This window comes from Chinchilla lanigera, unplaced genomic scaffold (assembly GCF_000276665.1).
Source record: "Chinchilla lanigera isolate Chin_1 unplaced genomic scaffold, ChiLan1.0 scaffold00003, whole genome shotgun sequence".
In the NCBI taxonomy this organism is placed as follows: domain Eukaryota; kingdom Metazoa; phylum Chordata; class Mammalia; order Rodentia; family Chinchillidae; genus Chinchilla; species Chinchilla lanigera.
The window spans coordinates 3278166-3295368 of record NW_004955404.1 but is presented as its reverse complement, the minus strand read 5'-3'; the positions used below and the strand labels follow the sequence as shown (position 1 = coordinate 3295368).

Here is a 17203-nt window from a genome sequence, read left to right as displayed (position 1 = left end):
GCAATAACGTTGCTTGGGAAGGAGAAAATATTTGCCTTTCTGGTATCTGTGGTAGAGAATGCAAAGAGAAATTACAGCTCTGTGGCTGTTGAAAATAAAAACCCTTGCTCACCAGCAGCAGTAAAAGAGGCACGCTTTTAGCTTGTAGAACAGTTTCGACTCCCAAAAGAATGCACCCACCAGCTCGTAAGTTTGTAAATTAGCTCCTTAATAAAAATTGGGCATATGCAACCCGTCTTTATAGAGTAATCCTGTGCTTTAACTTCTTAAATCCTGAGGTCGTTCTCTCGGCGGCACATGTACAAGGTAGCACTCTTGGCTGGATTTTTGCAGCTTCTCGTGTTCCCCTGCGCTGGCAGAATCCCATTATTTTCCTCTCGGCACCTTTGCGGAGGAAATTCCTGAAATCCTCCGCGAGGCCCCTACCAGGAAGGCGGGGGCTCACTTGGGAGCGTGAACACCTGGCCCGCGGCAGCCACAGAGCTTGGGCAGAAGGCAGAGACAAAGATGGGGAAATTCCGAGAGCTCTTGTCCCCCATCCATAATACAAGGCTGCCACATCCTGCCCCATTGCTTTTGGTTTCATGGAATTATCTAGGCATGGAATTTCAGGAAATTAAAAGAAGTGATGCTACCTCGCCAATGGTAGCACTTGAGTTAATTCTTCCGCTCCATCAGTATGAGAGATGAAATCTAAAGTTAATGAATTTAATGAATTAATCATTTTCATTAATGAAAATATGTTCCCAGGGGTAAGGGGGCAAAGGAATTCCTGATGAATTTATCAGAGTCAGTAGGAGCTCCTTACCAAGCACTTGTCTGTTCTCTGAGCTCTGAGGGCGGCTGTCTGTATAACGGACAGAAGTGAGAATACGCTGCAGTGCTCACCTCCCTGCAGAAATGGCATAACATGGGCCAGGAGTTCAGTGATCAGACTTCCTGGTGACTGAACCAGCCGGGGGTGTTTCCTATCCTAGAAAGAACACGTCTGCAGGATCCTGAAGGATGACTCGAATACAGGAAGGAGAAGGAGTCTTATGGCTTGAGAAAGGTTTATGGATGAAGGGCATAGTTTGTACTTTGAAAGTTGCTCCTGGTGCCTGAGTTCACCCAGGCCGTGTTACCCACTCCCCTGCAGTAGCACATGAGCCCCACAGTCCTTGGCGAGATCCACTGGTCCCATTCTTTCTGCTCCCTGGTCCCTCTACTACTCCAGCACCACCACATGACGCTCTGATCTTCTCAGCTGGCCTTGGTTGATTACCGTCCGGTGTCCACACTCAGGCAGGCTGTGGTGTTTGGACTCCAGGCTGGAATCCTGGACCTCTGTGGTGTGTAGCTGTAGCATCACATGCGGATAATGCAAGGCAGAGGCAGCCTCAGGTGGAACGGCAGACGATCCACAAGCAGTGCCGGTAAAGAGCCTCCGTTGCCTGGGAGATGTCAGGATACCCGTGCACACTGAGGGCCTCAGCCCAGTCTCACAGTGGTGATCTCTGGCTTTGGTACTGTGTTGTTTCAGGAGCTGTTCTATACTTCCAATATCTTGGGCAATGAGATATTTCGCTTCCAAGAAAGAAAACCTTAAAGCATCATAAGAGAGAAGTGAGCGGACGAAATAGCTTAGATCCTTGTCACTTCCTGTATCCCTTCTGATGCCCCCGAGCAGACTCCATCCTGCGTGCTCTGTACATCTCGTGTGAAAATGTCAGAGCTGGAGTGCGATCTCCGGGCAAAGAGCATGTGGCAGGAAAGTTTAAGAACACCTCTACGCAGAGGACCCTCTTCCCCCAGCCCCACACTGTCATCAGTGCTACCTCCACGGAGATGCCCGCCCTGTACCCTGCCCTGCTGCCCCCTGGGCAGGCGCCTGCTGCGGCGGTCCACACACTGGGCAGCCTACGGGAAAGACTGCCTCACTGAGGTTACCCCCAGCCTCCCGAGACACTTCAGTGAGGGACTAGAGCGGTTGGCTGAGCCCTGGAGGGGGCATCAGAGCCGGGCAGACTGCGTGTGCTTTGGGGTCTGGATCTCAGGTCTCCAGCAGGCAGCGCTCCCGGCCTCCGCTCCCTCCGCAGCAGGTGCCAGGGCTCCCGCCTTCCGTGCTCTCCTCTCTCCTCCAGTGAGGGCACGGACGGCGTCGCTCACACGTCCAGGAGGGCCACCAACTCTGCGCGGGGGCCTGGTGCGAGCTCTTCTTGCCACCTCTACTCCGAAACAGGGATTGTCCCCTGGGCCCCACCCCAAGCCTGTGTGCTCTGGATTCGGGCTGCTCCGCAAAGCCGCCTCTCCTCCTGGTACCCCTTGCGGCCCTGTGTCCTCAGCGTCTCCTCCAGCCCAGGGCTCTGACTTCATGCCCACCTGGCATCTGAGCTGGGTCTCCTCTTGCCCGGCCTGTGGGTGCCTTCTGCCCTGGCCTCCACCCTCCCGGAGCCCACTTTGCCGAGGCGCCATAGCGCGGCCCTGTGCCGCGAGCTCCAGACCACCGCCGGCGAGCTGAGTCCCGCGCGCCTCCGCCTCACCCGCTCCGGCTCTCGGGTTTCCCTCTGCCGCAGCTGCTGGCTCCGTGTCCTTGTCAGGACTTGGTGCTGAGGCTTCTCCAAGTCCCTGGGGCATCAGCTGTTCCCACAGCCTGCAGCATCCCCTCCTCCGGCCCTTTAAACGACCGGTGCCTTTAACCCTGAAGTGCCCTCCCTGCTGCTTACCTCCGACGTCTTTGGACGACAGTAATGCAGCCACGTGTTCCCTTTTGGTATTCAGTAGCTAAGGGACATTCTGCAGCGTGTGTTAAGCCATTCGTTTATTAAACGTTCCTCTTTTTCGTAGGCATTGAGACATTGCAGTTAGGCATTGTGGCTTATATTGCAAAAGCATCGATTCACAAAAGCAGCAATGCTGCTCTGAACAGCACATGCGATGTGGATCTCATAGACACTGCTGGATGCGTCTCAGGTCCCCATGGGCCCTGGGAACAGGTGGCCCTGTGTCCCACCAGCCTGGACAGAGGGCTTCTCTTCAAGTGATGCTACCTCCACCTTTGAAACATAGTTTCTTGTGATGTTTGGGATTTTTTTTTTTAGCATATGTTGGAGATTCATAATAATTATACTTGTCATTGGAAATCAGTGCAGGTCAATACATGCTTATGCTTTCCACCCCCTCTTCCCTTCCCCCTCTCACCTCTTACTCCTCCCCAAGTCCCCTTCCCACCTCCACAAAGTCTATGGAGTACTAGTCTGCCATGAAGAAGGATAGATTTGAGACATCTTGGGACCATAAGGTTAAGGGAAATAAATTAGACCCACAAGCTTAAATACCACATGGATTCTCTTACATGTGAAACACTAACTATAAATAATTTAAAGGGCAAAATAAAAGATAGGTGATAGGAGACAGGGAGGTAGAATTTGTGAGGTTTTGTTGTACTGTTGGTTAAGGAAGTTCCCCTCATTTTTAAATAGTTCTGTTTCTTCACATCGGCTTTTGTTTTTTTATATTAGATTTTTGTCGTTTTTGTCATCAGTTCTATGCATTCTGTCATATAAGGAAATATTAAATTTTCTCTGGATGTCTTTGTACTGAAGATAGTCTTCTTTTTTACTCTTTTATCTTTGCTTTGGGCACTTATTAGCAGCTAATTGGCTACTGTCAGTATGGAAAATGGCTTCTCTCTGTTCTCTTTGATGCATTTGGTCTGGTTGCTTTATGTGGCTACTTTCCTGAAGCCAAATATTTAGCCTCCGTTCTCTTAGTCTGAGGTTTCATTTTTATACCTCAAATTGCTGTCTTTGTGAAATGAGACATGTGGTGATGTGAGGGAGGGATCTTCTACGCTTCGCTCCCCCAGGATTACAGCACACTGTGCCGAGACCCAAACCCTACTACGCGCGTTGTCTGGTTTCTGTTGGCGGCCTTGATCCCTTTACCTGGCTCAGGGCCTGCTATTTGGTTAGTGTGACTACAGGATGAAGTCCGATGTCTGGAAAGGAAAACCCTCCCTACTGAAAATTCTCATTATTTTCTCAGATAAGGGCAAACATTTATTTCTCAACATTAAAATATTTTCAATTTATTTTAAAAGAAAAAAATATACACACCAAGTCAGGATTTTATAAAATATATCCAGCAATTTGAATTTGAAAACTCCATCAGGGTAAGATCTGTAGATGGGTACTACCTCTACACCACTCAATAAATCTGTTGCTGTACATAGCAGAGCTCGTTCAAGCAGATACTTATCTTTACACCAGTGCACGCATAATTAAGGACTGGTGCTGTTATCAACACTATTTTATTAGATGTTATTAAAATAAATGATGCTCTCAAAACTAGTGATGTCTAGCACTGATGAATGTAACACAGTTAAGAAAAAGATAGGACTCATTAAATGTGCTGCCAAAGAGCTCTCTAACTGTAGATATTTATTTATAGCCACGGCTAAATCCACACCTCTCTCTCGTGACATATGTATATATAGAGTCCGCCAAAAAAAATGTACCCACACTCCAGCAGTTTGCCGTACTAATAGAGGTCTGGGAACTCACGGCCACCGCTTTGAGCATCTCTTACAATTGTGGAGGCGAAAGGTAACTTGTATTAATCTCATGATGTCTCAATACACTTAGTGTTAAAATATTTATACAAGTTTTTCTTTTCCTGCTCTATACATTTTGTGGTAGACCCCAATTATATGAAAATAAGTTATGTATAAAACCTTCCTGTGCCTCCGGGGGGAAAGAAGCAGATTTGAAGAACCTGTAAACCGATGGCATTTCAATCACTTGTGTCTGTTGTTTGGGCTTCAAGCGCTGGGGTTCTGTACAGCAGTTCAGCAGTGCCACAGGCTGTGCTCTGTGGGTCTAACTGCACACTATCGTGCTGCTAGTATTGACACCACATTCCCCAACGCTGTTCACTGTTCCTGGGGCCTTCCACACCCATGTCCTTACCTGACGTCTGCCCTTCTAGTATGATTCTCTCTCTCTCTAGGGTGTCTAGGGAATGAAAGAGGACTCTGTGCTTTTGGCACATGGCTGACACTCAGTAGCACGTTCAGGATAGGGTGATTTAACTGAGCTGATTCCATTTGCTGCTGTGCATTCATTCTTATATTGATTTGTTAATTCAACAGTACTCTTCCGTAAGGAAGGATACACTTGAGTCATTTGTAGGAAAATGGATGCACCTTGAGATCATAATGTTAACTGAAATAAATCAGTCACAAGAGCTTAAATATCACATGGCTTCTCTTATATGAGAAACCCAAAGTATAAATAAATTAAAGAGCAAAATAAAAGACAGTAGGAAACAAGAAGATAGATCTTTTGAAAAAAGGAAGGGGACTGTCTTGATTATTTTGTCATTGCTGACACCCAAAGTTAAAGGAGGAAATGTTTATTTCAGCTCACCGTGTGTAGAGGTTTTATCCATAGTCAGCTGGCTCCAAAGCAGGGCAACGCAGCAGAGGTGCATCGCAGAGGAGAAACAGTCCATGGCAGGGCAGGCAGGAGATGGCAAAGCAGCAGCACGGAACCTTCCTTTCCCTTTTATGCCATCCAGGTTAAAAGGCTATTGGGTGGTCCCAACCACACCAGGTTGAAGCTTCCCATTATCCATACCCAGAAATATGCTAAACCAATCTGTGGACTAATGCACCTATAACATATCTTTAGTTCATATTCACACACCCTAGATCCAGCCGCCTCTGAAAATCCCCACCCATGAGCACATGAGGCTTTAAGAGGGACATCTAGATACAAACCATCACAGAGACCAAGAGATAGAGGGAGAGAGAGAGGAAAGGGAGGGGAGGAGGGTGTAAAAAGAATTAAGATGTGTTACATACACGTACAAACTCCCCACAGTGAGTGGAATTAACATGTACTGCACACATGCACTAATAGAAAAAGAAATCTTATTGAACTGTTGTTTTCCAAGCCGGACAATATCCTTCCTCTGTTGAAATTCCCCACCAGTGGGACAAAGAGCAAACAAGTAAGCAAACAGAATATAACAACAGTAGCAGGAGCAGCAACCACAATAACCGCAATAATAAAATTTTGTAGCAGCAGCTGATGTGAAGGAAATAAAGGGGTTTTAGAAAGAGCTAAATACATGGCCTAAGAGAAGAACAAGGGTAAAAAATTATTTTAAATAGGTTATTAGGAAAACCTCTGACAAAGTGATTTCTGAGTGATTGAATAAAGCCAGGGGGTCCATTTGAAGATCTGTGGGAAGTCTGCCCAGCAGAGGGAATAGCAAGTACCAAGGTCCTGGTGGAGGAGGAAGCATATTTTAGTCACTAAATCAGTCAATCTAGACTCCCAAAATTGACTTTTTATCATGTTTCTAATTCTTCCCCAAATAATAGCTAAATGGTTCTTTTTATGTGAATGTTCTCGTCACTTAGGCTAATACCTATAGTGACATTTACCTTGACTTCCAAACCTCCTTATGACGTTACTTTCTCCCACAGTTACTACCTGCTAGCTCCATGCCATTAGTGGACAAAATGCCAGACTCTTTCTGTTCCCCATTAATCTCAGTTATTTGCTTGGTTTCTGCCAGTAACCATTTCAACTCCAGCTCGCTGCCTCAGGTTATAGCATACACCTTTTGCTCCTGCAGGCTCCGGGATTCATCCCCCCCACACACACACACACGCACTCCTTGTTTTCTGATTTCTCCTTGCCTCGTGCTAGACACTACACTCTGCACCAAGGTCATGTGTGTAGGTAGACCACTTTTGCACCAGGCATTCACAATCTGGAGTGGAGGTGGCAAGTGAATTAGCAGATTCCACACGTGTCTGTCAGGATGATATGGTCAGATTCCGGCATTAGCTTGGTCATCGTGATGCGCTGCAGAGTAAGGACTAAGACGAGACTGAGACAGGAAGCATCCAGGGAGACAGCGCATGTGAAGCTGAGGTCAGGATGGCTGCAGTGGGTGAGGATATGTGTCTGATAAAAGAGATATTTCTAAGATATTTATGCAATGAAGAAATTGTCACTGCAGTATTCTGTGTGTGGGTTTGTTCTTTCCTTTCTTCCTTTGGGAGGGAGGGTTTCTATTGCGGGTGGTTGGTTACTCACCTCCAATATCTTCATGTGTGGCCTGGCAAACAGTGTCCCTGGCTGTGCTGTTTGTGAGGATTTTAGATTTTCACAACATCGAAGCCCAAGTGGACCATGAGGTCTTCTGTGCCATGCACACCTGAAATGTCCAAGCTGCCCCTGTGCTCTCCTTCTTGAAGCTGAGCATCCAGATCCCAGGGGAACAAGGAAGCACCTGGAATCTCCTAACATATTTTACTGTAAGACTGGAAAGTGAAGATCTGAGTGAGTGAGGTCACATGTGGGGAACTGGAAGGGAGCGATGCTATGATGGCTCCAGGAGGCCAACTGGGGGGCCTCTCATGACAATCTGAGGACAAAGAAAGTGGGTGCACTCCAGAAAGAATCGAGTTCAGGAGGCTGAGGAGCAACCAGGATTTCAAGGCTGCACTGAGTTTCCCATTGTGCAGCTGCACGCCCTGTGTGGCCTTCAAGGTTGGGGTGGGAATCACAGGCCAGCCAGGCTGGCCTCAACAGCTGATCTGAGGAGACCCATGGAGAGCTGTCCAGGACATGGTTGTGGTGACACACACCCTTCTGAAATGGATGTTGACGTCAGGAAGAGGCTGATTTAGTTTAAGGATCTAGGAAAGAGCCAACAAGAGGTGTCCCAGGTCAAGAACTGTGGAAAGACAGGAAGGAAACATGCTCCAGAGGAGAGAAGGGGTCTCTGTCAGGATCAGGAGAGAAGCGGTTCTGAGAGCAAGCGACAGCTGCCCAGCGAGGCAGGAAATGACCGCATTGTAGGACAAGTAGAAGAGCATCCGCTGCACTGACTGACAAGGAGTTAGTGCAGGACCTGGACACCTGGTGACCATGGGCTCAGTGTGGAAGGCACAGAACACACAGAGGCGGTGTGCTAAGAGGAGAAACAGAGGCAGGAGATCTGGGAGAAGCATGTCTCAAGGAGGCTCCTTTGTTATTTAGGACACAGAATCTATGTAGTTTTAAATTCAATGCAATAAATTTGATCACTGGCTCTGCTAAATGCATCTTCAATTCATCTTTGAAAACCAAAACGCACCTATCCTTCCCCATGTATGTATAATCCTCGATGGTTTGTCCAGTCTCCAAAGAGGGAGGAGAGAAAACCCTGGAGGCTCCATGTTGGGACCACATGTTTTTAATCTTTTGACATCTTCTAGTGCTTACAAAATTAAAATAATGATGATACACATGACAACAACCACAAAAGCCACAATAACACAGGCTTGGATGAGGTTAACATAAAGGAGCTTTGATACTAATCATCATAAAGAAATCATTGCTAGAATAAAACACATGATGTCATGTTTAAAATGGTTGTTAGCCAGGCATGGCAGCAAATAACTATAATCTCAGCACTCTGGGAGGCTGAGGCAGGATGATCACAAGCCTGAGTCCAGCCTGGACAACTTAGTGACTTATGAGACCCTGTCTTAAAAGATAAAAGGGATGGGAATTAGATGTAGCTCAGCGTGAAGGCCCTGATTTCAGTCCCCAGTGCTGTGGGTGTGTATGTGTGTGTGTGTCAGTGTGTTTGTGTGTAGGGGTTTGTTGTCATGCAAGAATAATTTTTGTGCAATATTTGGAGCACATCGGTTCCAAACCACAGCTTCATTATGCTTTGCTTTCCAAAGCGATGCCATGTGTAACTCGAGTCCATTTAAACGATCCTTACACTATCGTGTTTTAAAAGGACTTAGGTATTCAGAGCACTAGGTAGAGGCCACTGTGGAAAGGTCAAGTAATATGTCATCTCCATAGATAGTTGTCATTGAAAAGCTAATTAGAAGCTGCCCTGTACTTTAGAACAAGATAATAAAATGCAAAAGGAAAACCCTGATAACGGGGCATGAACCAATAGTGCAGACTAAGCTCAGCCCTCGGTTTGGTTTAGCTTGGCTTTAAAGGTCTTTTGCTAAGAGGAAGGGGGACTTGAAAGAAGGATAATTAATGGTACAGAGCGTAAGGGTCTTCTGAATGAGGAGAGATTAAGGGACCTAGATTATTTATTATCTAGAAATGGGGAACGACGGGAGAGACAGACACAGATTATCGGACGGTTTTCTGGAGCCAGTCGCCCCAGTCTTCCTCATTCAAGCTTTGAGCAGGAGAGGAAGTGTGTTGAACTGAACTGAACTGAACTGAACACAAATATGAAATGGACGGACCTGCCCTGTGGTGCCTCGTACTTTGTGAATATAGAAGTCGTTGCTGTGGATGGAGCATCCCTGAAAGAAGAAAACTCATGTAGAGGTTGAGTCGATCCCAAATCTGAGCTCATTATTCCTCACTGTGAACATTGCCTGTTAGGTTCAGCATTGGAGGACAGAGACGAACCTTCCCATGGACACTCATGCAGGTCCACAGAATCCTTCGGCACTTCTGTTTTTCAAGGATGGTAATGGTTTATGTCTAGATGTCCCCAAGGCCTCATGTGCTCAGAGGTGTGGCTTCTGAGAAGTGGCTGGAACATGGGTGTGTGACACTGGATTGTGGGTCCCCGATACTGGGTTAGGCCACTGATGGGCTTATAGCTGCGTGTGAGGGTGGGAAGTGAAGCCTGCTGGGAAGGGGAGGGTCACTGAGTGCATGGCCTGGAGTATATGCATCCCTCCTCCTCCCCTGAACACTCACTTCTTTCTGCCTGCCCTGCTTTGCACTGTTTTTTGTCTGCCTTGCCGCCCTGCATTGGAGCCAACCCACTATGGACTGAGACCTCTATAGATTGTGACCCAAAATAAACCTTTAATCATTGAAGTTGTGGGTGTTGGGTATTGCGTCCCAGCAACAAGAAAGTGGCTAATATTGGGTTCCTCAGCACCTTGGCCTTCCTCTTCTCACCAGTAATCTATGAATTACCTCACCTAGAATGTACAAGCAAAACTTTTAAAACTACCCAGTTTAATATGTTTTCTGTTTTCACACAAAAAAACTTGCAGTACACTGCCAGCATCCCTTTAATTTTAAACAATCAGGGTCATTGATGGTGGAGCAAATGTGACTGGTTTTGAAAATGGAGATACCACTGCTGCCAGTAGAATTCTATAAACAGAAGGGTGTCGTATTTGTAAGTGCCATCGATGTACTATAGTAAAGTGAAAATGATAACAGGGAGACAGTTCATGGCAAATGCCGGCTGTTGGAGGTAAGAGCGGGATTGTCATCCATGAGTGACCCTGAGGTAAACTCTGGGCTGTACGCACAGCGACAGTGGGGTGGGTGTAAAGCGTCTCTGTGAGGTCCCTGTTCTTGTTGGTGTGAGTGGATTAGGAATGCAACCAATGGAACTTCACCATCATTCCATATAGCACCTGGCCAATCCCAGGGTGTCCCAGCTGCTTCCCAGTCCTCTTCACGCTGGTGTGTCACTGGCTCCTCCGAGACTTGGTGCTTGGTTCCTCCTTTGAACAATGAGGGCAGCTGTCACTGTAGTGCACTTCCTAGGCAGCCACAGGAGCTCCCTATTCATCATTTTCCATCCCTCCTGCCCATTCTTCATCTGCCACAGTCATCCATCTGCTCCGTGGGCATTCACTGGGCCACTGCTGGGTCCCCAGTGGATGGGGCCACTACCCCAGGTGCTGGGAACACAGACACGAAGCCAGCAGTCTGGAAGCTGTCGGTTAGTGACAAAGGGTGAAAGCTCTTGGCACTTTGAGAGAGGGGTCATTGTGCCCTTCCTCACATTAACAAACCCTGAACTACTGGGTTCTTACTTACCTGACTCCTCTGGTTTATGCCAAATGACAGAGGCTGACATCTGTTCACAAGACAACATTTCCACTTTTCAAAAGTGATTTATTTTATTTATAAAACCGTAAATGAAAAATACCCTTAGATGTGTCACATACCTGTACAACTACTCACAGTGGGTATAATTTTTATTTGTCACAAACATGTATTAATAAAGCAATGTGCGTGTGAGCAGAACATGTCTCACCTCAGTGTTTTGTGAATCTAGTTCAACGTTTTGCCTTATAGCAGTTTGAAAGTCTGGCTCTAAATTTAGCCATTTTCCATTATTGCTGTGTGTGTTTTGTGAAGTCAGATTTACTGAGGTGTGATTTATGTGCAGCACTTTTTTAGGTGCATAGATCGATACATTTTAACAAAAGTACATCAACCTGTGAGTGTTCTACATTCAGGATATGAGGTCCTTTCCTTACTCCAGGGTTTCCTCGTGGTTTGTGGAGTCAGTCTTCTCCGTAATCTCCAGAGTCTGTCAGCCTCAGATCTGATTTCTGTCCTGGAATCTTGTCACTTTCCAGAAAGTTCTGTCAGCGTGGTTGTAACATCTGTGATCTTTTGAGGTTGAATCCTTACTCAGCCTCATGCCCTTGGGATCTGTCTAAGTTGTTCTATCTACCACTGGTTCATTCCCCTCTGTTACTGAGTATATTTCATGGCCTGGGTATACAATGGTGGATTTAACTATTTACCCGCTGGGAAGCATTTTAACTGTTTCTAGGTTTTATGTATTGTAAATGAAGGTTTTATGAAACATCTTGTGATAGTGACCTTGACTGTCAACTTGATCATCTTGAGAGATGCCTAGGATTTACTAAGGCTCCCTCTGGGTGTATCATGGTGGCTGTGGAAGGTTGACTTGGCCTCTTCTTCTCTGGATGCCACTTATTCTCTCAGTGTCCCAGTGCCATGAGTTGAGGAGCTTTCCTGCACCAGGTCCTCCTGCCATGCTCTTTCTGCCTCAAAGCTAGCCAACCATGAACTGAAGCCTCTGAAACCACAAGCCAGAGTAAACCTTCCTCTTCTATAAGTTAACCTGGTCAGGAACCCAGTCACTGTGATGAAAATCTTACTGGTACAAGTCTGTACTGGTTTTTGTGTACAGCTATATTTTAATTTCTCTCTTATAAATGACAAGCAATATAATTTTTGGGTCATATGGTAAGTGTGTTTAGTTATTTAAAGAAACTGGCTGTTATGCTGCAGTACAATGCATCTTAAATCCACATACGTTAACACATGTTGTGGTCTGTTCTCTTTATTCCTGGAGGGCCCTCCTATCTCCTTTCACTTGTATGCGGATGTTTTGGTCTTTTCCAGCCTCTGTCTTTTATGAGCACAGCCTCGATAGCTATCTGAAGATAAGTTGATTGCATGGTTTTCTTTGCCACGATGAATACTTTGCAGTGGGATTTGTTTTGCATCTCGACACAGTGCAGGTCCTGAATTCCTTGGCAGACATAGGCAGGAAGCAGAAGCCATGGAAATATGGCACTGCAGCCACTCTGACTCAGTTATAAAGCCATGGGAATGGTCAGTGAAGAGTCTTCTTCTTTAAAATCTCAGTTGGACGGGTTCAGCACAGAGGGAAGTTGCAGGTCACATCTTTGCACCGAGTTCCCTACATCTCAGGTCCAGTGTTCAGCATCCACCCAGGTTCTCTTACTCTACTCTCAGTTGTGTGTCCTCAGCTCTCAGCCTGTGAGCAACTCTTTAGCTCCTTCTGCTAACAGAACAGGACTCCTGTCTCTCTAGCCTGAGGACACCCCACAGGGTCACATTGGACCTCCTCCAGCCTCCGACCCAGAGTCCTATGCCTCCACACATGCTCTGTCCAGCCTCCTGCTGTCAGATGCTAGGAGCAGATGTCTGTCTGTCTGTCTACCAACCCCTCTACTCATCTACTAATGTATATATCATCTACCTACATTATAATCATGTGATGAAATTAAGCTTATCCCTATTTTCTTATATTAACACATGAGGATTACTCCTTTAAATGATTAGTTAATTTGATGCTTTTTAGTGGAAGGTCCATAATCTGGATATATTTCAAGCTATTTCATAAAAGAGAATTCTTAAGGAATTTAAGCGGCTATTTGTAAGCAACAGTCTCTAAAACGTGTCACCCACAATGTATTTTTCCACTTTTTATTGTCTTCCTTTCATTCTGCCTTCACCTGTGAATTTGAGCATAAGTGAAATTTACAAGTATCTCATAATAGCTAGTTTACAGTAGTGCCTACTGTCGGCATAGGAGAAGAAACCTGAGGGTAAGTATCACACATATGAGCACGCCAAAGACATGAGCTTAGAAATCTGGTCTGGAAGTCAGCTCTGCAAAGATACAGACCTGTTAAGATTCTTGGCTTGTAACTTTCGGTGTAGTTAACAGTAGCAGTTTAGACTATAAATAGGTAATACTACTGGTACTCATTTGCCACCAGTTTTGTGAAAACTTAGGTGTTATTCTGTGTTGCTTTGTGCTACAGTTTCGGGTAGTTTTGTGCCCTGTCCCTGAACCCCAAGCAAAGGCATCTTGCTGGGAACACAGAAGGACAGCACAGCCGTGTCATCTCTGGGCAAGTCCACGATCGCCCCAGTTCTACTTGCTCTGTGTTGCAAGACATTGTGAAGTACTCTCTCCTTGAGTCAAGGGGACATGATTCTGTACCCTGTGTAAGTCTCTCAGTGACGATGCTTATGAGATTGGGGTGGGGTCTTCCACTCCCTAGGCTGCTGAGACCTTCCAGCCAACTCTTGGGGTGGCAGGGATGGGCACATCTGTCAGGAGAAGGCATCAGGGAGAGCACCCACTGCTTCTTCTCAGCAAACAGAGCCTCAGAGGTCCCTGAGGAAAGCTCCCCTCAATAGTAAGCACAAGCTGGTGTAGTGGAAATACCATTCACCCTCCCAAGTTCCCGACACATATATTCCTGTGTAAAAGTTAAAAGGTCTATTTTTTCTTTCACAGGGAAATTGTCATATTTTTACTTCATTAACATGATTCATTTTTTCACTTGGAAAAACAGACCAATAAGCTACCTATTTTTGATCACCCCAAGAATATATTGAACCTAGTGCCAGAATTCATTTCCCTCTCAGGGTTTTGAGGTCCATTCATGAAGGAGGAAACATATCCACCAAGCTCCAGTTTGGAAATTAAGACAGCCAGCCACACAAGGAACACTGTGCCCTGGCGCTCATGTTGGTCTCCCTGGGGTTACTCCTGGGATACTGCTGACCATCACCTCACAGGTGAGTGACAGTGGTCATTGGCAGAGCACCCCAACATGCCCACCCAAGTGAGAATGCAGCTCCTGTTTGCCACTGAGGATGGCAAGGAGGCCTCAGAGGGACAAAACGTCCTGAATGGCTGTGATGAGCCAGCAATTTCATGTAAAAATGCTACTATGCAATATAGTCCTTTGCAAAACCCGCCAAGCTCTTTTCCTGAATGGCTGTAGTATTCCATTCCAACTGTATGTTTAACATACGAGAAGTTCAGCTTCTGTCTCTTTGCCACTCCTAAGTATAGTGATTGTTCTTCTAATACATGTATAGTGAGATGTCATCATGGTTTCACTTTGTACTTCCCCATTGGCTGATAACACTGCTAAATGTACAGAATTTGAAGCAGCTCTTTATATTACTGTGTTTAAAGATAAGCCATCTCTGGGTCCCTCTGAGGAGCTGTGCACTCCTGGGCTCGTCTAACCATGAGCACACCTGTAGGCTGCTCACACATGCACTGCAAGGACACTGGCTCTACTCTCTTAGCAACCAATAACATTATTTGCCATCCCTGAATCTTAATGGAGGTCATCTCACATGCTTTTACATTTTTTAGCTGTATCATTTTTTTTTATTGTTGTGTTCTGAGTTTCGGCATATTCGGGATGTAATTCTCTTCCGAGGTATGTAGGTAGCAAGCCAGTTTTCCACTCTGCAGCATTTGGTTTTATCCTCTTCATGGTGTCTGTGAGACAGTAAAAGTTTTCCTCTTATTGGTGGTGTTTTGATGTGACGTCTACATCTCAAAGATTTTTTATGCCCTCTTCTGGAAGTGTTGTAACTTCATGTTTTGAACTGAAATCTGGGACATTTTCATGGAATTTTTGTAAGGTGTGTGGTTCGGGTGGAGGCGCATTTGCGTCCTTGCTTGCTTGTAGCTGTGCTTTTGCTTTAGTGTCTTGAGTGAAAAGAACTTCTGCCCTACACGATTTGCCTTTTCAAGTTTGTCACAAATCTACTGGCTGCACTTGTGTGGCATTTGTGTCTACCTTGTTACATCGATCTATTTCTGTTCCTTTACCAATGCCACGAATAGAAAATAATGAAGAGAGAAGGTGGCAGAGTGGACTTACTTCCTCCAAAAATAAGGGGAGTGATTGTGCAGTTTCTGCTACACCTCAACCTTTTCCTTGCATGTTAGCTTGCTTTGTGTTCAGTTTTATCTGCAACATTTTTCAAGCACTGCCTAGAGCACATATTTTGCTTGTAGGAAAGATGCAGCTTAAATTTTACTAATTATTTCCAGTTTGCTTTTTTCAGTCATAATGACATTTATCAACTTTGTCAATCAATGTCATTTTTTTTACATTTATCAATATGTCAGCAAAATGGAGCACCTGTCGTGAGGTTTGTAGAGGCAGTTTTCTTCTGTTTGTGTACAGCCTAGAATCCAGCAGACTCCTGCATTGTTGGTCCTAATAGCCGATTCCTAGTGTATACTGGGTTTGCTATTTAGATAACATTATTTACAATGATAACTGAGTTTTTCCTCCTCCTACAAACATTTTATGCCCCTTTTTTCTTTTCTTTTTTATATATTTTTCTGTTCCAAGAGCTTCATTTCAAGCTGGAATGGAAATGATGATAGACAGCCTTTTTTTCCCCTGAATTTATAGAGTTCGAAGCAGCTCTTTATGTGGCTGTGTTTGAAGATAAGCCATCTCTGGGGCCCTCTGAGGAGCTGCACACTCTGGGGCTCCTCTGCCCGCCCGTAGGCTGCTCGCATGTGCATCTCGAGGACACTGCCTGTACTGTCCTTGCTTGTGATGCCCTCCTTGGGCTTCTGAGTCACGGCCCTGGTAGTCTTAGAAAATGAGTTGAAGTAATTACCACCTCTTTTCTATTTTCTAAGGGAATTGGGTCAAAATGCAGGTTATCCATTCCTTGAGCATGAGTACAATAGGTTAAGATGTTTTTCTTGTTTTTATTTGCTTGCTTTTGATTTTTGTTTTTGGCGCTAAGTTCTTAACTGGTTTAATCTGTAGACTAGTGACAACTCTGTTCATTTTCTCTGTTGTCCTGAGGCGGTTGCTAAGTTACATAGAGATGGCTGATTTCTCATGTGTTTCTTCATCTTTGTTCTTCCTAGTTTCATTTGTATTTATAGGTACCTTCTTTATAGTTTTCTTCTTTCTTTTTTGTTTGGGTTTCCTATATTGTTCTAATGTTATAAGTTGGTTCTTTTGCCCTTTTTTTTTTTTTCTTTTGGCTTTTTGAGGTAGGGTCTTTTGATGTAGTTCAGGCTGTCGATGAACTTACTATGTAGCCCAGGCTAGCCATAAACTCTCAGCCATCCTCCTGCCTCAGCCTCCAGACTGCTGAGATTACAGATGTGCACCACCATTTCCAGCTGCTGATTGATTTTTGTGACTGTTTTCTGATACGCATTTAAAGCTATAAATTCATATCAATGAGCTGTGTTAGTTTCATCCACAAATTTTCATGTGAATTTTTTTCTGTCAATGAATAGTCAAAAATGTATTACTTCTTGAGGTTTGTTTCCTGAAGCACTGTTTATTTAGACTCTGTACACTTCAGAACATACTGGGAAGTGAGGTCCTTTTTCTGCTGTTGATACCCCATGCTTGGGGTGGTAAGAAAATGCCTGTGTAGTTCTCCTACCTTGTTCAGATTTTGCCGTGATTTGTGGCCCATAATATGGTCAGTTCCATCACCCATCAGTTCTTGAAAAGGAAGTGTATTCTCTGAAAACTGGGTGTAAGCTTTTTGTACGTATCCCTTAGGTCACATCGTCTACACCCTTAATGCTCTGCATCTCTGTGTAGCAGTGTGAAAACTCCAGCACTGTGCATGCTGAGGGCTGGGGAGAGTTTTCATTCCAGCGAGGCACAGGTGTTCAGAGTAACTGCACAGCAAAACTCTTTCAGGAGTTCATTTTCTTCAGTTCTTTGCCCCTTAATTTCATTCTTCATGTTTCTGCTTTGAGCTAATGTGCAGAGATCATGAGATCATGGTACTATACATAGGTTCCTCTAAACCATGGTCTACAACAACTGCTTCCCCCCAACACTTGATGCCATGGATTTATTTTCCAAAACGCA

General features: G+C 45.2%; 1 protein-coding gene across 1 annotated transcript in view; it reads left to right on the top strand.

Moving 5' to 3' along the window:
- Nucleotides 1-17203, top strand: part of LOC102016228 (unconventional myosin-XVI) — a gene marked incomplete at its 3' end in the record, with an annotated part of 353926 nt that overhangs the window by 1271 nt on the left and 335452 nt on the right.